Source organism: Serinus canaria, chromosome 3, assembly GCF_022539315.1.
Source record: "Serinus canaria isolate serCan28SL12 chromosome 3, serCan2020, whole genome shotgun sequence".
NCBI classification, from domain to species: Eukaryota; Metazoa; Chordata; class Aves; order Passeriformes; family Fringillidae; genus Serinus; species Serinus canaria.
This window is the reverse complement of record NC_066316.1, coordinates 663,332-685,487: the sequence shown is the minus strand read 5'-3', so window position 1 is coordinate 685,487 and position 22,156 is coordinate 663,332. Positions and strand designations below refer to the sequence as shown.

Below are 22,156 nucleotides of genomic sequence, written 5' to 3'. Positions count from 1 at the left end.
AAGGCCAAAGTTGACTGCAAAGGGCTGCAAAGAAAGCTCACCAGGTTATCCAGCAGAATATCCTGCCAGCCTGAGACCAGTATTTTACACTGGCAGTCTCCTGCTCTAATTGCAGGCACTGGATGTGCAGCAGCTCAACACAAATGCCCCAGCCCCTGCTCAGAGGTGGCTCCAGAGGAACTCAAGCAACACCTGCAGCTTGGTTCTGCACAGCTGGCTGACAGAGCCATGAGAGCACCAGTCTCAGACTTCCACAGTCTCTACATATGACATCCCCTGATGCACAGTAAGCCCCTTTCCCCCCTCCCCAAACCAGGGAAATCAGCAGAAGTGAGATTTTGAAGGAAAGAAGTGATGTTTCTGGAATGCAGTGAAATGAAAAGAAAACCAACTGCAAAGCCCCTACGTACGTGTCTGGGTTCCCTGGAAAAATCACTTTTGATTTCAACAGTTTTGGGGCAAGGTGCAGCCTGTGCAAACAAAACTTTCTGCAAACAGGCTGAGAGCACTGGTGCAGGGTCAATGTTGCTGAGCTCTGCCCTCTGTGGTTGCAGCTTGGCTGCAAAGCATGCACATTATATGCACATTAAACACCCCAAAAGTTAAGATAAGCAAATGCTTATTTGCCACAACTCTGAAAGTACTGCCAAAACCTCTGAAGATGGCTCTGCTGAAAGCAGGAAATCCCTCCACAGATCCTGGAACAGCTCAGGTCCTTGAGTTTTCTATAGCTGCTGCTCTTTTCCTATGAAAGCATAAATTCTCCCTTGATTGAAATTGACAACTGAAAAGTAAAGAGATTTAAAATAACAAATGGTTCCTCAGCTCTCCCTGCAGCAAGGTTAGAGACACTTAATTGAACTTTAGCTTAGCTGCCAAACCAGAAAACCAACAAATAGGAAAGCACAGGGAATACCTGTGTTTATTAAGTTCGTAACTCATCTTTCTCCAGGAACAGCTCTGCACCGTCAAACTTTTCCTCTTTTAATTGCAAAAAAGGCAAAGCAAACACAAACCTCTTTGGCACCACAAGGACTGTGGAGGTGCCTACAGAACTGACCACGGCAGGCAGCAACAAAATACCTCAGTAAAATTATCCTGGAGACCAGAGCACAACCTCCCTGTGTGACAGGGGATATTCCACTGGGGCCATGCCCTTAGAAACTGGAAATACAACACGTGCAAGCCAAGAGGGAACTTCTCCCCCACACTTCACAGCAGATGGAACGGAGCCTGGTGATGCCTTGTGCTGCCCAGGGTGTATCCTTCAAGGCCTCTTAATACCCACCTACTTTATTCTCTTAGCTCTGTCTACTCTGTTCCAGGTCAGCCTCTCAAGGTGTCACTGCAACAGCTTTGGGGTCAACCTTGGCATAACAATGTTAAAAACTGAATAGGATGCAGTAAAAATTACTGATGGGAGAAAAATGGTTTTTAATGAGAAATGTGGAGCTCAATCTGTTCAGCTTGTCTGAGAGGTAACTTGATTATAGCGTAAAACCCCTTCACAAAGGAAAACACAGCACCAGAAAAAGGCTTTGTTATCTCTGCAGGAACAAAGAAAAGAAATCACTGGCTGGAAGCTGAAGACAGGGAAAAGCCAACAAGGAAAGTATTTTTATAGCATGAATCATTAAACTCTCCAACAAGCTCTGAAATAGAGCAGAAAACGCCTGAATTCTGGGACATGATGGATCTCCTCCTGCAGAGGGAGGGCAGCCAGACACAGCCTTCCTGGGCTGGAGCAGCCCATGGAACACCAGGGTGAGGAGCAGCAGGACAGGGTGCCCTGGGCTGGAGCAGCCCATGGAACACCAGGGTGAGGAGCAGCAGGACAGGGTGCCCTGGGCTGGAGCAGCCCATGGAACACCAGGGTGAGGAGCAGCAGGACTCCACACTCCCCTCTGGCCTGGCTGGCAGGAGCCACCAACCCAGCACCCAGGTACTGCCACTTGCTCTCCACAATGAAATGGAAGAATTCCTCCCTTTGAAAGCCAGTTTTCCAAGACATTTGGAAATATGGGTGCCAGCATGACATTCTGATTTTACATGAGGCTTTCAATGCACTGAGATTATGAGAGATCATGAAGAAGAGTCTGCAGACCCAGGTGCCCTCACAAACCTCTCCTCACTCTCACTGATGGCTCGGTCAGGCTTTTGACAAGGCAATGTTAAGGGCAGCAAATTGATGGCAGCAATTTCCCTTCTTTGCTTTCCCACCTGCAAAGTAATTGCTGAGGGACGTTAAAACACATGAGGGAAAAAACATTTGCACTGAATTTTTTCTCCTCCAAAAATCAGATTATTTTTTCCCAGACAGCATCAAAAAGAGCATCTCTTAAGCTACTTATTAATGTTTAAACATGTTTATTTCAAGCGACATCAGCGCTCTTTGATAAGTAATGATCCAGGTAAAATAAAAATAGCTAACAAAGGAAAACAAGATTGCTTGGCTGCTCTTCTGTCAAGTTGTCAGAAGTCCAGCAATTAAAGGGGAACGTATCCTTGCTGGAGAAGCTCGGTGGAGCACCAGAAATGTCAGTTTTGAGTTAAGAAACCCTTGGAGCTCTGTCCTCCCCCCAGGCCTGGCACACCTTTTGCTTGGTAATTTGGGCAGCAGGGTTGCCACCAAGGCCTGGCTGTGAAGGAACAGGGATCCAGTGAGCCCTTCTGGGGAACAGCAGGGCCACACTTCGTGCTCAGCTCCAGCACTGCAGCACCACCAGCTATGTTTAGAGACTCCCTTTAAGAGCTCATTTTGCAAAACACTTGCTCATTATCGCCAACTAACCAGTGATTAAATAATCATTTACTTTCGTCTCAGACCCAAGACAGCCTCCTTTGCTGCTCTCTGAATTAAAGGGAGGCATTCTCCTACGGTGGGCAGCAGCTTTACGGGACCAAGAAATCACATCAGTCACTGTGAGCCCTCTCCATGCACTGAAATCTATTTCCATCTTCCCCCAGAAGTCTCAGCTCTAAAAGGTAGGTGGCTATCAGGTAACAGCACAACAGTTTACCCAGTGTAGTTCATCCAAATTTTATGAGGGATGCACAGCGCTTTGCGGAGGTGGCTTAAAGCTATGGATGCTTGTCCTGAACTCCTGCACTGTCTGCAGTGACTCAAAATGATTTAATGACACATCAGCTTCGGCTGGCTGCTGCTCTGAGCAGCAGGATGGTGGAGAGGTGAGTGCATCACATTGCTCTGGCACTCGGAGCCCCACTTGGCAATTTCCATGCCAAGGGCAGGCTCTACCCTACGGAGGCACGGGAGAGAGGGAGGGAGGGATGGAAGCTCTCCAACCCACCCACTGGCCCAGCACAACGGGTTTTGTGGGAGCTCTGGGAACTCAAACAGCACGGACTGCTGCTGACAAGCTGTAAGGAGGCAAATACATTAATATATTGCAGTGGGGATTTCCAGAGAGCCCTACAGGAACCAGGCCAACCTGAATTTCAACAGAAGCTGGAAGTGCCCCTAAAGAAGGATCCTGCTGGTTCCCTTACAGCCCTGAACCAGGGACCTTACCCCTCTCCCAGCAAAGACCAGGATTCCAGCAGCAGGACAAATGCTTTGGGAACAGGACTGTGAAGATTTTGTCTGTAGGCACTAACTCCAGTACCAAGTGATGCAGGAAGGTTTTGTGGAGCACTGTGTCTTCTCCCTGGCTATGAAGGGAACCCATGTCCTGATACAGCCCCTCTGACACATTTAAACTCACTGCCCAAAGTTAGTCCTGTCTAACTATTGCAGACGCTTGTGCTTTGCCTAAGGCTGATTTAAGCCCACTAAAGCCCTCAAACAAGGCTTGAAATACCATTGCTGCAGCACACAGGATTAATGCTGGTCCTTCTGCAGAGGGGTGAATGTCATTTGCAGAACTGTGTTAATTCCTGATTTGAATTTAGATGATGTTTTTAAATAAGAAACAAGCTCAGAACATCCACTGGGAACCTGGGACTTGGATAAACCTTAATAAGTCACTAAATACAAGTTACTATTGGAAAAGCGCTCAGGGCTGGCTGGATAAAATTAATAATAATATTAACAATAATAAAGGAAGATAGGAAGATCACTTCTAGAGAATAATGGCTTCAGACTGAGTATTATGGGCACAGCTGATGTATTCAGAATGGTACAACAGCACTAATGAGCTCTAGATCAGCACACTCAATCCACAAAATACACTGCCTTTCTTCAGGAGAAGAGGAACAGGAAAGGAGGAGGCTCTACCAGGAGACAGGAGAGGGAAGTCCCTGGGGCAGCCTGGATCAGGACAAGGGGAGTGAGGCAGCAAAATCCTGCTGCTGCTTCAGCCCAAGTCTCTCAGTGCTGACACTTGGTGCCCTCAGCAATTCCTGCTGCAGTCCACACCTGGTAACAGAGCTCAGGAAACACCAGATTCCCCCGAGCTCTGGCATCCCTACCTTAGCAGCCTCCTCAGACTGAGGCATTCATTCTGCAGGGTGACTCTGCAGCCCAGGTGAGAGGTAACTGGAGCAGGAACTCCAACCACCCCCAGCAGGGATGAGCAGTACCAGGAGCATCCTGCCTCAGCTCCTGGCTGCCCCGACAGCACCCTCAGGCCTGGCACCCTCACAGGTCCTGGGTTGTTCTGCTCATTGCTTTAAAATGTAGGCAGCACTGCATAGTTGTAGTGGAGGGAAAAGAGAAACCAGCTGATTTCATACCATCTTACCTTGATTTATCTATTCCAAAACAACATGAAACCTTCACACTCATACTTTTCCTTGCACCGAGTTGATGAATCTCCAACAAATCTCCCTAAGCCAGTCCGGTGTTAAAATAAAAGATGGTTCTACATTTATCTAGAAGGTGGTGATGGGAAAATCTCCAAAGAGTGGAAAGGAAGTTTGGAATCTTAAACTGGATTAGCACCCAGCCCACATCTTTACATTGCTCAAAGCACAAGGAAGGCTTTCCAGAGAGAGAAAGCAGCAGCTGTGCCAAAGAATTAAATTTAAAATACATTTACTTTCAAAGTGGGCGAGAAATGTCTCTTAACTCCTAATCTTTCATACTGAGGACTTGAGTCAAATGGATGTTCTTTTCTTTCAAAATGTGATCCTTCCCAGCAGGCTGCATCTGTTTTAAATGTTTGCTTTCAAAATGTGAAACCACTCCCTCCTCCCTCTTAATTTTATCTAGAATCATGAATACTCCATTTGCTTAAACATATTCTGAACAGATGAGCCTCAGAAAACCACAGTGTTAATGTGGGACAGTGCTGTGCATCCGTGGGGATCCCTCACACCTGGGAAAGGCCATGGAGGGACTCGGTAGCTACAGCCCAGCAGCAGTGCAAGGAGGGAGAGGAGCCTGCAGGCACAGTTAGGGCTGATGTGAGATTTGGGCTGTTCTCTGTGTTCCTTACTCATCCCCCACAGTAAAATCCTCTGAAATGCTCAGTACACAGATGAGTGAAGGGAAAAGGGACTCACAGCAAAAGGGACTCAAGCAGCCTCCTGGAGCAGATCAAGCCTTGCCAAGGAAGGGCAGCATTCCCCACGGAACCGGGGCCAAGCGTCTGTCTTGGGAAATGCAAATTAATACAGGGAAGTGTTAGGAGCAGGAAAGAAGGAAAATCAGATAGCACATCTCAGGGCAGCGCTACTTCTGGGGGTGGAAGCTGTAAAATTCTGCAATTTCAAAGACAAGAATTCAGCAAGATTTATAAAAAGAGACAGTCCTTGGCAAATCCCACTGAAGAGCACAGGAAAATGTGTTTAATAAATAAATGTTATTTATTATTATTTATAAATATTTCATTTATATGAAAACAGCACAGCAGCAGGAGGTTGAACAGATATGTATTTTTGGAGAGATGGTAGAACACCCAAAACCCCAGCGATGATCAGGAATGTTGAAAAGCAGCTAACTGCCACAACTGGCTACAGATGAAGAGTGAGCACACAACTTTTTAGGGAAAAGATCACCAGCCCTGTGATCATCCAGGAGCAGGGACAAGAGAGCTGGAGAGGTACATGAGCTAATGGAGCAGCACGACCCCAGTGAGCTGCAGGGTCATTCCCAACTCCAGAGAGCAGGGCAGGCATGCCAGCTCAGCTGGGATCCCTCCATCCCTGTGTCCCTGCACAGGCAGAGGGGACACAAAACCCCAGGCTGGCCATCATCCTGATGGCTCTGCTGCCTGAACTTTGACACTGGAAGTGACTGCTGCTCACACAAATTGCTTTTAAAATGTCAATTTAAATTCAGCGCTGGGAAACACAAAGCCACTCCCAGGGCAGGCACAGCAAGGTTTGCTCTGCAAACACAACAATCCTTCAAGTAACTTGGGGATCAGGAGAGAAGTCTTGAAAGCCTCATGGATCATTCCCTGTAAACATCAACTTTATGTTCTGCAATAATTAAGATGAAAATATAAAATTAAGAAGTGTTATGAGATGGAAAGGGGGAACAAAACCAGCAAACAAGCGGATGATTCAGACTCACTGAAGCTCTGCCCAGGGTCAGGCTCCAGCCGTGCCTCCCTGGGGCTTTGCTGCAGCTTGTTTAGCTGTGGCAGCAATTTTCTACTGACCAGGTGGCTGATCCTTGCACAAGCTGTAATGCTTGTACAGACAGCAACAGCAGGCAGGTATTCCCAGGGGAGTGAAACATGGATGATCCCAGTGCCACTGGGCAGGGCAGGAATGACTGAGCAGGGCGCTCCCAAGCAGGGCACAGCTGTCACAGAGGGGGTGCAGGGGTGGCAATACAGGAGAGGGGCACAGCATGGTCCTGGACACCCCCAGACGTATCTCACCAACAGCCACAGAAACACAGACATCGACAAAACCAGTTCAGGGCTGACAGAACTAGGAGCAATACTTCAGAGACTCCACTCACAGCAAGGACAGCTGCAAATACAGAGACACTGACTTTAGAAAGAATATGTAAAAGCATGCTGGACAGCATAAACGTGGATCCTAGAGCAGAGTGCCACAAACCACCAACCTCCCGCTCCTGCTTCTACCAGCAGGAAAAATAAAAGCCACCCATCAGCACCATGCTCCTCCTGAAGGCAGCACAGGACACTGATGACTCTCTGACTTTTTTTCTGTAGATGTTTTTAACACTAAGAGCAATCAGGAATTAGAAATGATTTATTGCAGAAGAGGCATTTTTGAATTTCTAGAAGGGTCAGTAAGGCTGAAGGGGGCTTTGAGTGGACAGTGAGGTGGACTGAGAACTCTGAGAAGAAAAAGGCACAGGTATCAGGACTTCAGGTGTTTGGCACCAACTTATGATTAAGAGTTCTTCTGCAAGCAGGACTTTTTATTTTCCTTTCCTTCTTCTATAAGAAGTAGAGTTAGGCTAATAATAACCACTTCAAGAGCAGCACTGCACTAGTTAGTGACTTACAAAACATTTAGATTCCTCCACAACCTCAGAAGGCCTCAAGGGCGATGGCCAGAGCAGCAGAAGAGCAGCAAGTCTGGAGATTTCCTTATTTTTCTAAGCAGGACACAAACCTCATTCCCTGAGCTTTGCCTTCACTGGTCACAAGGAAAAAAATGGCACTGGGTGCAAGAAGAGATACAGAAACAAGAGAAAAGGATTTCTTAACCCCCAAACCAGGACTGACTACACAGGGAGCCATCAGGGACAGAGGCAGGCTGCCAGTGTGGCAAGAATGAAGTTCTCTTTCAGGAGGGTATTTGCAATAGCACTCAAGGACTGAAGCTGGGAGATTAGTTGGCTATTTTATGTAAGAAAGATTGCTTGAATAATCAGTTTTTCTGATGTTGCCATGTCTTTTCATTTGTTAGTGTGGAGCATAATTACTTCTTGTAAAGCTGAATGACTTTAAATTAGATGGAAAGATGGTCACTGCAAAGATAATTTTGAACATTCCCTTTCAAAGTTGTAGGTTTAAAAATATGAGTTGAAATGTAACAGAAAATTAATCTGGCAGCAGTCAGTTAATTTGCCCCCTTTTTCTTGTTTCTTCCTTGGTACATGCTTTTAAGTTACCCCGTATGTTCATCCATGGAAAATGAATAGCAGGAAAATAAACACATTTATCTAACCAACCCTTAGTGGAGCTGAAAGCCTCCAGCACAGTCGAAACCAGTGATTAAGTCCAGACTACATTCAAACAAACTCGCCGTGTCACTCCTAATACTTCCCCTTGGCAATGACCCAAACATTTCTGTTTGCTTTGCTCCTCTCTCCAAACAGAGCGGGGTCTCTGTGCCCAGGGGCTGCAGCAGGACCGGGGCAGGCTGGCCAGGGCTTTGTCCGGCTGCACCTTCGGAGCCGCCAAGGGGAGAGACAGATCTGCTCCTCACCACCCACACAAACTCTCTCCATGCAAATGCTGCTCAGAACGCTCCTCACAGTCATGGTTTGATCACTGCAGCAACCAAAATGACTTTTTCTCACCAGCTGATTCAGTTGAGCACTGTCATCAGGCACTGCTCCTCCCTCTGTTTCACCCCTCTTTCCAAAATTCCTCCCTCTCCCTACCAAAGGGGTTCCCATCTTCTGGAAAGCACCCCCCACCCTGACTGCAGGAATTCTGCAGTTGGGATTTACACACCAGGGCACTCAGAAGTGCTTTTGATCTGGAAATGCAAAGCCACTCATTCTAGCAGAGCCCGAGGGGTGAGCCCTGCCAGCCGGGAGCAGGGAGGAAGCTGCCACAAAAAGGATGGAGGAAGCAAAGAGAAGAGACCCCCGTGTGCCACCTTTGATCAGCAAACAACTTCCAAGCACCTGAAAACTTCAGGAGGGTCCGGGGTCAGTTCTCCTTGCCCCAGTGTGCTGTGCTCTGCTCACAGCCCGCAGGTGAAGGGCTCTGCTGACAACAGTGAGGCACCAGGGAGAGATTTTAGTAACTGGGGCGGAGGAGAAGAAGCAGCAAGTGGTGAGAGGGGGAGGAAAAGGAGCCTATATAAAGCTACAAAATTCAAAAACATTAGAAGAGAGAAGTGTAAGTGGGAGAGAGCAAAGTTTAGGAAATTTTGGAACTGCCAGGTACATTATGGAAGTGAACTGAGGCCCAGCCAGAGACCGAATCCACACTCATCCCATGGATCAAACTCAAACCCACCCAAGATGTGTCCATCCTATCACCTTTCTCAAATGTACAAGGGAATTTTCAGGCCCCCATGGCACAGTCCAGCAGCCTCCTGAGGTCTGAAATTCCAGGAAAGTGTTTGGAGAACTGAGGTCAATACAGAATTACAAGATAATGCACTGGGTGTCCCCAGCAAAGTACCAAGCTCTACCACAGCTTCTGCTTTTCAAACTGCACCAAAAGAACTGAAACTTCACCACATCTTCCAAGAGGGCTTTCAGAAACATAAAACTGGGCAAAGACTTGGCTGTGGGAGCTGACAGATCCAGGAGCCCTTCCTGTAAGAACACTCCATGGTTCTGGGGACTCCTGCCTCGCTCAGCCCAGGCACTCCCAGTTTGCACCAGCAGGTACTGAGACACAATCAATGCAGAAACAACTGCTGCCCAACCATGTGTATCAAACAGCACACACAATTAGGGCTGCCTGTGTATGCAAAGGCTCCAAATTAAAACTCAGCAACTTCTAGTGCTACTTTGTGATTTTGGCAGGTTTCACTTTCCCACTTGGCATCCGTACAGCATCTCTGGTGAAGCTAAGATAACAGTCTCGATCATCGAGCGCTTGTTTTTTGTAAACACCCCCGTGTGTGCAGCAGATAAATAACCCAGTACCTGCTGAACACTGGATCTCTGCATGACTGTGCAGAGAATGTGCCCAAGCCTGCAGGGCCCTCAGTCCCTGCATCCCAGCCTCCCCAGAGCCTGCTACATGCTGGCTCATCCTTCGTGCTAGCGGCTTGTTTCCTCAGCCATCCCCACACTGTTTGCTTCCAAGGCTGGCTCTCACTGGCACAGATCCCCAAAATGCCTTCCCAAACACATACACTAGTGCAAGGAAAGCCATCACGGCAGAGAACAGCGCTCATGCCAAGCACAGATCATCTGTACTCTTGTTTTCTGCAGTTCTGCACCGTAACTAACCGCAGGTTCCCAATGTCTCCTTGGAGAGGGAAAGGCGTGGGGGGAACCTCTCCTGCCTTCATTAAGGCACAAATGTACACACCTCTGTTTAAATCAATTTGACTATTTATGCTAAGCTAGACAGGCTCCTCCTTTGATGGCTTACCCTCTCACTTGTCCCACAGTCAAATCCACATCAGCTTCCTGTTTCCACAGTCAAGCACTCTGCAGCAAATTCTCCCAGAAGCTCTGCCACCCGTCCCAAATTTCAGTCCGACTCAGGCCAGTCCAGGCACAACTGACTTTGCAAATAATTTCCCAAGAATTCCCTTCTCTAGAGCAGTACAGCACTAATGGGAATCAATACCCTACAACCCTTTAGGAAAAGGACAAGCTACTTTGAACTCTTAATTAACCCGAAAGACTCCCAGCCCCAGCTCCCTCACCGAGGGATGTGCTCTCCATCATACACCAAAACCTGCTGCTCACTTGCACATTCAGAGCTATCAACTTCTACAGGAGCCTGACCTGATCCAAAGTCTCCCCTGAATAAGAGATGGAGAGCAATTTTAAAAGACGTGTGATTACAAATGCCAGTAAAAGCTGAATTCCCATTTCACTTAAAATAACTGGGGAGAAAGGCATGGCCTTTACATGGCCTCACTAGAGTGAAGTGGCAGTACAGATTTACCAGCAAAGGACACTAGTGAAGCCTCCTCCTTCTAAAATGTTACTGCTCTTACATAATATGCTATCATGCACTTACTAGCACGCTGTGAAGCGCTGTCATAAATATTTAAATGGTGATGACAAAGTAAGAGAGGTGTTGGTGCCTCCTGTGTTTCTGGTTCTGTGCTGCTGGCTCCCCTGGGCCATGGTCAGGGCAGAAAACAAAAGTGCTGCATGTGAACCAAAGCAGATGCACGGACCTGGTGTCCAGTGAGGCAACAGGGACTTCAGCTGGTTACTACAAGTTCTTCCTGCACCAGGGCTGCTCCTGCCAGGATGGCCCAGCCTGTCCCCAGCCAGCCTCCCCTCCCCTCCCCACAGGCTGGCCTGGCTGCATTAGTTATTACATTTGATAGCTTTATAGCATTATTTGAAGCTTGCTATTTACCCAGTTACACAAGGCCCAGTGGCTTAGAGCCCGCTCTCTGCCTGGGCTGCAAATCTCTGCAACTACCTCCAAAATAGCCCAGATTTTACAACCCATTAGGCTTAATGATAAATCCTTGGATTTATGTTCCGGGCTACTGAGCGATGAGAGATCAAGGGCTAAGCTTTGATTTATCTGCAGGCCAAGGGAGATGGTTATTTCTATAATTTTATTTTTCTCATTATTTCCCCTAATGACTGCAATGCTTTGCTCTGACATCATGGCAATTTTACAGTTATCTACGTCGGAATCAATCCTGTACTTGGTCCTTTCACTTGTTCTTCCCCTCCCAGCAGCACAGGAACACTGCTGGAGCAGTTTTCCATGCCCTGCCCAGCCTGAGCAGCAAAGCCTGCTGCAGATGCTAACTCCAGAACCTCCTGGTGCATGAAAGGCAATGGTACCCAACATGCAACTACTGCTGGAGGTGGGGCAATGGTCTGGGAATGTTGACTGCTCTGCTTTGAACCAGTTCTGTACATTTGTGGGGCTTTACATGCAATGCCAGTGGTGACTGGAGTTGAGATAAATTCTGCTTCACAGTGCTTTAAATCCAGAACCATGAAAGAGCAGCCAATACTTTGGAGAGATGCTACTCTCATCAGGTCCAGTATCTGCACTGATTATAAATCTCCTGTTTTAACAGTTTCTCCGAAAACCCCAGGCCTTTGGAACCTGGGAGACACAAGAAAACATCCAATTTTCCCTCCAAATCTACTTTAAATGAAATAAAGAGAAAACTAAATGCTCTGTGTTACAGGCAAAAGTCTTGAGAAATGGCCTACAAGGACCACCAATGTTCATGCAACTCAAAGTTTCACCCTTGCCTGGCTTTGATGTGCTCATCACAAAGGCAGGCACTGCACCTTTCAGAGCTGGCTTCAGCAAGGACAGGTGGGTGCATCATGGAATGACAGGCTGGGGCTGTTAAAAGTTCAGGAATACCATGGTACTACAAAGCTAATCACACCTCCAAGTTATTTTCTTCAAAGATTATTACATCCATTTGACCATGCTGTACAGGTACACGAGGACTACTTGAGTAATACTGAGAAAGGACAGGAAAAGTAAATATTAAAGGGCAAATTCTGAGCAGCTCAAATTTACAGAGTGAAACACATGCCTCATATAATAAAGGGAACTTGTCAGGAGAATGGAGTATTATCCAATATCTGTCTTGATTGACAGCTTGACAGTCTTTCACTCATTAAAAAAAAGTCTTTAAAAAGCATTAGTTAACAATTATCACCAATTTTCCTATTAAAGAAAAATTTCCATGGAAAAATAGCTGCAGTTTAATTTCTAGCTAAATCAGGACAGTTGACTATTTTTCTTCCTCACAGAGAATTGGAAATTGCAGGAAAATAGCAAGATGCTCTCAGATCAATACCAGAGCAAAGAAACAGGAGAGGAATAAAAATGGCAAAAGCTATGGAACAAAACCACACAAACCCCCTTTAATCCTCAGCTGAAGATCTCTCTTAAGAAGCAGCATCAGCTTGTCATGCAAAAATAAAATGCAGTACCAACATACTGTAGACCAAGTCCTACCAGATGCTGAGGACAAAGTCAAAGTGCTTCTTCAAACAGAAGTGTGTAATAAATGTGAGCCACAGAGGTACCAGGTTTTCCCCATTACAACACAATGCCAGGGATCCACTGCACTGATGAGGTCCAAATTCAGGCTGGATTCCCGGGGAGAAAAAAGCCCTGGTCTCGAGTTCATGAGAAGGCACCAGGGTGACCTCACTGGACCTTCCAGTACCTGATGGAAGGCTACAAAAAGGATGAAAAGAGACTGTTTACAAGGGCATGGAGTGAGAGGACAAGGGGAATGGCTTCAAACTGACTAGGTTTAGATTAACTGCTAGGAAGAAATTCTTCCCTGTGAGGGTGGTGAGGCACTGGAACAGGCTGCCCAGAGAAGTTATGGATACCCCATCCCTGGAGGTGTTAAAGGCCAGGCTGGATGGGGCTCTGAGCAAGCTGGGACAGTGGAAGGTGCTCCTGCCCACTGCAGGGGAGCTGGAACAAGAAGATCTTTAAGGTCCCTTCCAATCCAGGTCATTCTATGATTCATTACAGCAAACATTTCTCTTGGAAGGAAGCAAGCCTGCTGATGGGCAACACATTCCATACTCCTCTCCCCAAACAGAAGGAAAAACATCCATTTATTGTTAGCCTGTGAAGAGACTGTAAGTCGCTTTTCAGCTAGCAATGCTCTGAACCAGTCTTTAAATCATTTACCTCATGCCTTGTACTTGTTAAGCACTTGAAAAAGCCCTGCATAGTCTCCCTGTGAATCTGCCAGTGCTAAGAGTTGGTCCTCAAAGAGACTGGGTAGAGAAAGCACTGATGGGGGATGGATGCTGCGTTTTCAGTAGTTTCTGCGCTGCATCTCTATTAACAGAAAATGAGAGACCTGCCCGAGTCCCTCATAAAAGCCCTGCCTCAGTGAAGCACTGTCCCTGCTCTCCAGACCCAAGCCTCAGCTCTCTTCTCCATCCAAGTGAAGGCTTCTCCCGCCTCGGAACAAATCCTCCCTGGCATCCAGGCACATGGTTTTGCACGTGTTTCCCCAGGCAGTCTTTGGGGTATGGATTACACCATCTGCTTTAAACTGAGCCCTGTCATCAATACTGGGTTTTGGCAGGGCAGCTACTGGCAATCACCCCTTTCCTTTGCTGCCAGCCCTCCTGACTTCCAGCAGGACAGCGCTCTCTCCACCCAGCACACATCCTCACACTGCACCGCTCTCATTTGTTTGTGTTTTACTTCCCAGCCTTCAGTTACTGCCCTAAAAACGTCAGAACAGAGAGCAGAACTTAAAAGGCAACCAGCACCTGCAGCTGCTGTAGCAGCACGGAGCTATTCTGGCAGGCAGGCCTTTCCCCAAACACGCTGCCAGGGCCCCTCTCCCTGGTGCTGGGAGGATGCCACACAGCCCCCCGCTCTCGGCTGCTTCACTCGAGCTCCTGCACAAAAACAGGAGCACCTTCTTATCTCCGGGGTTTCCTCTGTAGCCATGGCCTTGGTTACAGTCCCTGCCTGGGCACTGGAGCACTTTGATACCACACCAGCCCAAAGCCTGTGCACACCCTGTGACACGGACACTGCCTCCCAAGCACCCGCCCCACTAACAGCACCACGCTCCACTCATGCTTCTTTAACATTCTGCTCCCAGCTGCAGCTCAGCCATGGAATTCCCTGCCCTTTGAGTATTTTTTCCCTGTGACACAAGGCTTAAATAGGAAGAAGTTCTGCTCTTTGGGAAGGAGGAGTTCAGTGCGTGCAACAGAGACAAATTCATGTACCATTATTCTTTCCTGCATGCTTCAAAATCTGGGATAGAGGCACAGCTCAGGGCACATTTACTTTGTTCTCATCTCGCTCTCAGGGAAACCTTCCTTCTTCTTCAGCCCAGAAAATCACCCTTTGCTGTAAAACACAAAACCAAATACCCTCCAAATCCAAGTGAGCAATGCTACAAATCTGTTGCCTTTGGGGCCTTTACATGCAAGTGAGAGAAGTTTAATACATGCAAACCCAGCCTCCTGTGGCCTCGGCAGGATTTGGTTGAAAAGGGAAACAATTTAAACATTCTGTCAGTTTACTTGCATTTCATGAAGTGTCCTGTAACAACCCTTTTGAACTATACCTCATTTCTGTGTCCTTCAGCTGTATCTTAAGAGCCCTTCTGTGAGTAGTGTGCAAAAAGTGCAACAAAAATCTTTAATTTATTTACATGGCCCAAACAAACAATATGGCATTAAGAATTGTTTTCACAATGCTGTAAAGTACTGAAAGCCTCCTGGGACGGATCAAGCTTCTCCGGCTCAGAACCAGAGCGTTCTGCACCTTTGGAAAAAAATAAAAGTAAACACCTAAGGTGCTTTTCAGAAGCAATTATCATAATCCCTGCTGTTCCCCAGAGGGAAGCAGTGGCATGCAGAGGTTAAATAACTTCTTGGAGGTGGCTCAGTGAGCAGCAGAGCCAGGATTAGAGATGGTGCCTCCTGACTCCCAGCTCCGGGCTCAGCCCAGCACCTTAAATAGCTGCAGTGCCAGCCATCAGCTCAGCCCTCTGAGCATCCAGCCTGGGGAACGGCAAAGCTGGAGTTTAACTTCATCATACCAAACTTCCTATGGAGAATCCCCAGAAAGGAGCCTTCCATTTTAACAGCTCTAACCTGCCCAACCTCTAGGAAAAAGTGCTGGGCAGATTTTACTGCCACCAGTTTGGGACCAGTGAATTATTCACACTCAGCAGAGCGTGTGGGAATACAAGGTTTATAGGGGCTATCACCAGGATCATCCCTGTGGCATTTATTCATTCCACTTTCTGTTTGCTGGCATTTCTTTTGTCCTGCCCTTTGTCATCGGGATTTTCTCCACCCTTCCCTTTGTGGGGTACCTTAACTTCAATAAAAAACAACATTTCTGCTAAGAGAGCGGTTTAGTGACACAGCACGTTTGTTTACATTGTTAGTTTGTGGTTTTTGTGTACTTCTACAGGGATAGCTGACACTTGTAGTTTTCCCCCATCAGAGGTGGCTGTGTATGTCTATTTCCACTATTCCCTCGCCTACAGCTGCACTATCTCTTTTATTTCTTTAGCTGCCTCCAGCAGGGAACAATAAATCTAAAACACAATCAAAAAAAGGACAGTCAGAAAACGGGAAAAAATATCTTGTGCTATTTTTGGCATCTAAGTTCTTTGGCTTAACCTATTTTTGGAAGAGCATCTTTGTTCAGCAAAATCAGAACTCCAGCCCTGTGACACCGGGGCAGCGTGTCCCGCTGCAGGCAGAGCCGTTTGCTGGCAGCAACCTCCAAGAGCAGAGCAAAGCCAGGAGAGCCCAGAAGGAAAATGATGGGAGACAGGACTTCACTTCCACTCTCCATCACTCTGTGCCTCTGAGCAAGTCGCTGCCCCTCTCCGGCACGCCCTGGCCACGCTCACGCCGTATGCACAAACAGGATGGGTTCACCCCCTGCCCTGAGCTCCACAGGGTGAAAGCAAGGCTCCCCCAGCCCTCCCAGGACCCCAGTTTTGGTGGCTCATGGAGTGTAAATATTAACTGGCATCTACAGCTCATGTTTAAATAAAAGCTTTGCTTAGGAGATAATGGCAAATGGCAGCCCCGAAGAGCTAAACTTGATTCATGTATTTCTGCTTTGATTTCAAAAGACCATACAGATCAAGCTCTGTATCTGAAACAGTTATTAGCTTTGCACTTCCACCAGATGCACCTTCCAAAAGTGGCAGTATTCTCACATGGCACAGAAAAACAAAGTTGGAAAAGATGCAAAATAGCTGACTTGGTATGTTGTGGCTGGCTCTGCGTGACGCAATGGGAGCACACACTTCTCACATCACTGCACTCAGAAAGGGATAATCTTTGAACCCTCTAAGGCACAAGACTTCGTTTAAAGCTGGAGTTTTGTGCCAGGCCTTTCAACAGGCACAACTGTGGCTGGTCTTAGACCAGAAGTCTTGGCTGCTGCAGTCCTGCCCCCTGAGTTGTTTTCTCTCCAGGAAAAAAAATCAAAACCAGCAAAATTTAACATGAAATTGCAGAGAAAATACTTTGTTTTCTTTGTCACAGGGACAGACCTCCAAATGCAACATTGAGTCCTCCTGGGCTCGGTGACACACAGGCTGAAGCAGCCACACTAACAGCCAAGTCCCCAGTGAATCTCTGTGGCCTAATGGATTAAAGGCCTATTAGAGTTACCTGAACATTAAACACCACTGAAGTGCTCTGAAATTTGCTCTGAAGGGAGCTGGGGGGAGCTGCCTTTTGAACAGGCAGGACTAACTGGGGTTTTGTTCACAGCTGTTAATGGTTTTGAATCATTCCCCTTTTCAGCTTGTTCCCTGATAATAAAAGTGAATGCAGCTGTGCATCAGGGAGTGCTCTGGCACACCTCACCACCAATCACAGCTGAACATAATTGGGGGAAATTGTCATAAATATATCAAGCTTTGTATCTAGAAAGAAGGAAGGTACCCTATGAAGCTCCTACTGAGCAACATAAACCTGTATCAGACACTGGATAAGCTACAAGGGAAGATGCCATCAAAACCAAGGCTCTGTTGGTCATGCCATCCAGTTTTTAAGCCAACAGTTGTTTAAAACACATTTCTGGCTTCAAATTGCTATTGAGAGTAGCAAGACAAGTATGTTTAAGAGACTAGAATTAATGGTAAAAATAAGAGTATAACTGGAGGATGGTAGAAAGTGTAGGCCCTACAGGTGTGAGGCTATCAACCACCTGAAATCTCCATCATCATGTGTCTGGTTTCACCTGGCTGCAATCACATACCCTTCCATCCTGCCAACAGAGGTTTTGCTCAGCTTTCACCAAAACCGGGGAAACCTGGCCAAACGCCGCAGCAGGTCCAAGAAACAAACTGCTCTGACTTCTGCACAGAGCAAAGCAGAGACAGTCCCAAAAACGCCTCAGGACAGTCAAACAGCACCATGAGTCAGCAGCGCTGATGCCAGGAGCAGGATATCCCAGGGAGGTGTTTAAAGAGAGGTTTGGTTTGAGATTTATGACTCTGAACCTCTTCAGCTGCTGTACCCACACACACCTGCCGGCAGTTTCGGCACACAGCACACGCCACACTTGTGTTTGGAGCTTTTGCAAAGTAAACTGGTAAAACCAGAGCCAGTTCATGGTCTGGAACAAGTAGATGCCAAACACTTCAGATTCCTAACTGGAGCAGCTTCAAAGCAGGAAAAGGATTTAGGTGTTAAATGTGAGGGTGATCAGAGAGGAGAAGCAGAGATGCAGGCGCTCTTTGGCTCTTGCCAGTTCTTTTTCCCATACATCCCTGAAGCAGCTGACACCTGTACCCCTGAGAGATCTGTGCCAGCATCACCCCCTGGGCACCCACCACACGAGCTGGAGCCTTCCTAGAACTCAGCTTTAAACCCAAGCTGCATGGCCCAGCTGATCTCAATGAGAACAGTTTGTCTCCCCTATTTCAGTAGCAAATCTGGGGTCAGAAGTGAGACCCATGAGGTAAAGCCAAACTAAGACCTGTGATTAACTACCTCGAGACGTTTACTCTCAGCTGACAAACAGCAGGAGTTGACACTGGGGAGCAAATTTCTTACATTGCATTGTACTTCCCAAATATTAGTTTCCAGAGTAAGAGTTGCCAAAATCTGTTACACTGGCAAATAATAATGGGAAAGTAAAATGTTTTGCAGGAACTTTGCTTGTTACATGCTTCCATTTAAGAATCAGCCATTGGGATGCTGAGAACTCACTGAAAATCAAACATTGACTTACTGTGACTATTCATGATGAAGATGTCCAGGAAAAAAAAAACCAAACAAACAGAAAAGCCACTGGGAAGCAAAGAGAGGTGCCAAAGTAATAAGGGAATCAAAGGAGCAAAGGGATTTACTAGGTCCGGCTCCACAGGGGGCTGCCAAGGGAATCTGCTGCTGACTCCTAACAGGGCTCTCCACAACAGAGCTGCCAGGGTTTCTCTGTGGCACTGCTTCCCGGTGTGGAACGGCTCTGAGCTGCCCAGTTAAGCCTGGTCCAGCAGGTCCTCCAGCTGAGAACACACACACACACACACACACACACACACACACACCCCGCCGTGACCGGTCACTCTCGCCTCCTCAGAGCGTGGCTAAACCAGAGGTGAGCAACAGCACCCCGAGCTCCTGCACAACAGGGACAGGGGACTATGGAGGCCGGACTCAGATCACCTGATGAAAATTCACCTCAGCTAAAAATCCTGGTCTCACCGGGACACAAACCATTTGGTAAGATGTTTGAAGTAGGAGAAAGGAAAAAAGTTCAACTTCAGCACTCTCAACAGGAGAGTCTTTCCCTTGATTAAAACAATGCTTCTACTCAATTTATCTCAAATTAATACATTTAATAGCATAAATACACAATTCCACACTGAGCAAAGACCTTTTGTCAACCTAAAATGACCTACAGCCAAAAAAAGTGTCTAAGCCACAGCAATAGGCAATAAGGTGAACCACAAGGAGTAACTCCCAAAGCTTTAGCTGGCACAGCCAGCTCTGAAACCAGCACCCTGTCCCACGCAGCCAGGTCCCTCACTCCCACCTGAAACCCAGGAGAGCAGCTGGCCACCATGGGCAATCAACATATTTGTAACCCACACGTAGCAGAAACAGCAAGGCAGGGGCAGGAAAAAAAGAGCAACGCAAAGGGCCATTTTGTGAAGCTCACGGTGAACCAGAGGAGCTTCTCCGTGCCGCTCCTGGGGGGGCAGACGGCCGGGAGCCCCAGGAGCGGCACTACATCCACTGGCCACCTCCGAACCACCCTCCTCAGCGACAGCCAGAGCCATCCCCATCACCTCCGCATGCCAAGAGCTCTGTCCCCGGCAGCAGCAGCAGCAGCAGCGATGCTCGCAGCCCCCAGCGCCGGCTGTGACAGCGGGCAGGGCAGCACGGCTGGCTCCCTGCTGCACCCCGAGCAGCGCAAGTGCGAGTTCCACCGTTCAATAAAGGTAATACACTCGGAGCAATGAGTCCTTAAGTGCTGTCTGGGCAGCAGGGACCACTCAGATCTAGCTCAACGCAGATACCAACTCATTTCCTTAATTTCGCAAATGCTGAAGCACATAAAAAATTCTAAAATAAAACAGAAAGGCTACTAACAGAGGAGTGTCACTGCTGGCCCCTCTCAAATTCTTGGGAATTTTATCCTTACTGGCAGTGACAGCCCATTAAATCTAAGACTGAATAAATTGAGGGAAAAAAAAATTCCATTGTTTCTTTATGTTAGCAGAGGGCTGGTACGTAACAAAGAGGAAGAAAGGCAGCCTGCGTGCTGCTGGCGGGCTGGTAAAAAAATTCTCAAGGTCTGATCGATACCATGAAAAAACCACCTCTGCTGGCCTGAGGCTGGAGTGTTATTCAAGCACGGCAGTCACTATGCAGCTCATTTTCTTTAGCTGCGATGATCCGAGGCTCATGAACACTGCAAGAAGAGTGGAGTCAATTGCAGGCATTTCTAACCCTTTACATGAAGGGAAAAGAAAAAAAAAAAAAAAAAAAGAGAGAGTAGAGGTATAGAGCCTCATGTAGAAGCATTTCCAGGAGCGGCTGTACGGCTCTCTGGGCACCTGCTCCCTGGGGGAAGCCCAAAAGCACATCATATTCGCGGAAAGTTGGGAGCAACTTCTGGGGGGGGTAATGACAAAAGGCAAAATGGCTTAAAAACAAAAAAGAAAAGCCATTGCTGTAGGAAACCCCGGCAAGCTATCAAAAGCAACATCACCTACGGTCACCGTTGTGAGAGGAGCCCGGGGTGCCCGGCTGCCCCGCAGCAGCCCGCCCTGGCAGCGCCCGCGGCTCTGCCGCTCCGCACAGGTGCGGCCGGGATGCCCGGGCCGTGCCTTTGTCTGCGGGCACCGGCGGCCGCCAGGAGCGCACGGCGCCGGGCTCCGCGCTCCGGGCGGCCCCGCCGGCTCCCGCGTCCCCCGGGCAGGGGCAGCCGCCGCCCGCGCCCCGGGCGGGTCCCCGCGCCCCGGCCCCGCCGCCCTACCTCGGCCGCCGCCGTCACGCCGCCCCCAGCGCCATGTTCCGGCTACATCCGGGCCGCGGCTCCGCTCGCTCCGCACGGCGCGGCCGCAGGTGCCGCCGCCCGCCCCGTGCCGTGCCAGCCGAGCCGAGCCGAGCCGAGCCGGGCGGGCGCAGCGCCGCCCCCGCAGCCCCGCCCCGCCCGCGCTGCCGCCCGGAGCGCCGGGGCCGCGCTGCGCCGGCCGGCGGCAGCTGCGCACCTGCCCGGCCCGGCCCGGGGCTTTGTCTGTCCGGCCGCCCGCCCCGGCACCCGCGGCGGCCGAGGCACCCCTGCACTCACCGAGCTGGGCACCCACCTATCCCCGCATCGCCCCGTGCACCTGCGCGCCCAAACCCCGCTGCCGCACCAGCCGAGGCACCTGCCCCCCAACCAGCGGTGCCTGCACCCGCCAATGCACCCCTCCACCCATGCGGACACCAGCTTGTGCGCCCACCCGTGCATGTGTGCACCCATGTATCACCCACCTATTCCCGCACCAACTCATGCACCTGGGCACCCACACACCCATTCCTGCACCCGCCAAGACACCTGCACACCCGCCCGATCATGCACCAACCGATGCATCCGTGCATGCACCCACCCACCTGTGCACTCATCCGCAGCCAATTCATGTATCCCTTCACCAATACATTCACCTGCCCATGTACCAATCCACTACCCACATCCATTCATCTGCATCCCAACTCTGCAGCCATCCACCACTTACTCCTGCATCCACCCACCCATTGCCTTTTGCACTGGGACCTCAGCTATCACCATTTTTTAAAATATAAAAACAACTGTTCCAGCATGTTTGTTACCTGTAAGCTCTCCCCAGACAATGGTCAGGTGCTCAGGGACAAATCCGGTTAAGGCAAGTGATGGAAGGAAGCAATCAGAGGATGACAACAGACAAACCCCATCTAGCCCATCTAATTTTGGTGTATTACTGCTGGCAATTTGTGGTTGCCTCTGAAAGCTGCTCTAAGCCTACATTTTTATGAAATGTTCCATAAGAAAGATTAAGATTGCCTTTAATAAAGGCATGTATCCATCCTTCCACATGCTAAATCAGTAGGAAGATGATGGTGTGTGCTCATGGATGACCACAAACTGTCCCTGTCAGGAAACACAGAGCACAAAAAGCAAAGTGCTTTTCAAAGGCACCTGCAACAGAGGCTCCCTGGGAAGCAAAGACCCAAAGCCACCTGATTGATACAGCCCTGCATGGGAGAGGAGTGATTTCATACCTAATGATGTTGAATTGCACATATTTCTAGTTTCTTTGATGCCCATTTGCATTAACACACACTCTGTGGCAGGAGCAGAGAGGACTCGACAGGAACAGCCTGAAGATAAAGGTGCATTGGAGCTGGGTGGGGTGGGTGTGCTGGGGTAGGCAGAGGGAC

The 22,156-nt window shown here is 48.6% G+C and overlaps 1 protein-coding gene across 6 annotated transcripts in view; it reads right to left on the bottom strand.

The window, feature by feature from the left end:
* PAK5 (p21 (RAC1) activated kinase 5) overlaps positions 1-20,832 on the bottom strand; it is an 82,385-nt gene extending 61,553 nt beyond the window's left edge. For all 6 annotated transcript variants that reach the window (XR_007777215.1, XR_007777214.1, XR_007777217.1 and 3 more), the window contains exon 1: positions 20,733-20,832. The gene's annotated coding sequence lies outside the window, so the exon portion shown is untranslated. The remainder of the gene's footprint in view (positions 1-20,732) is intronic.
* Positions 20,833-22,156: the final 1,324 nt, after the last annotated feature.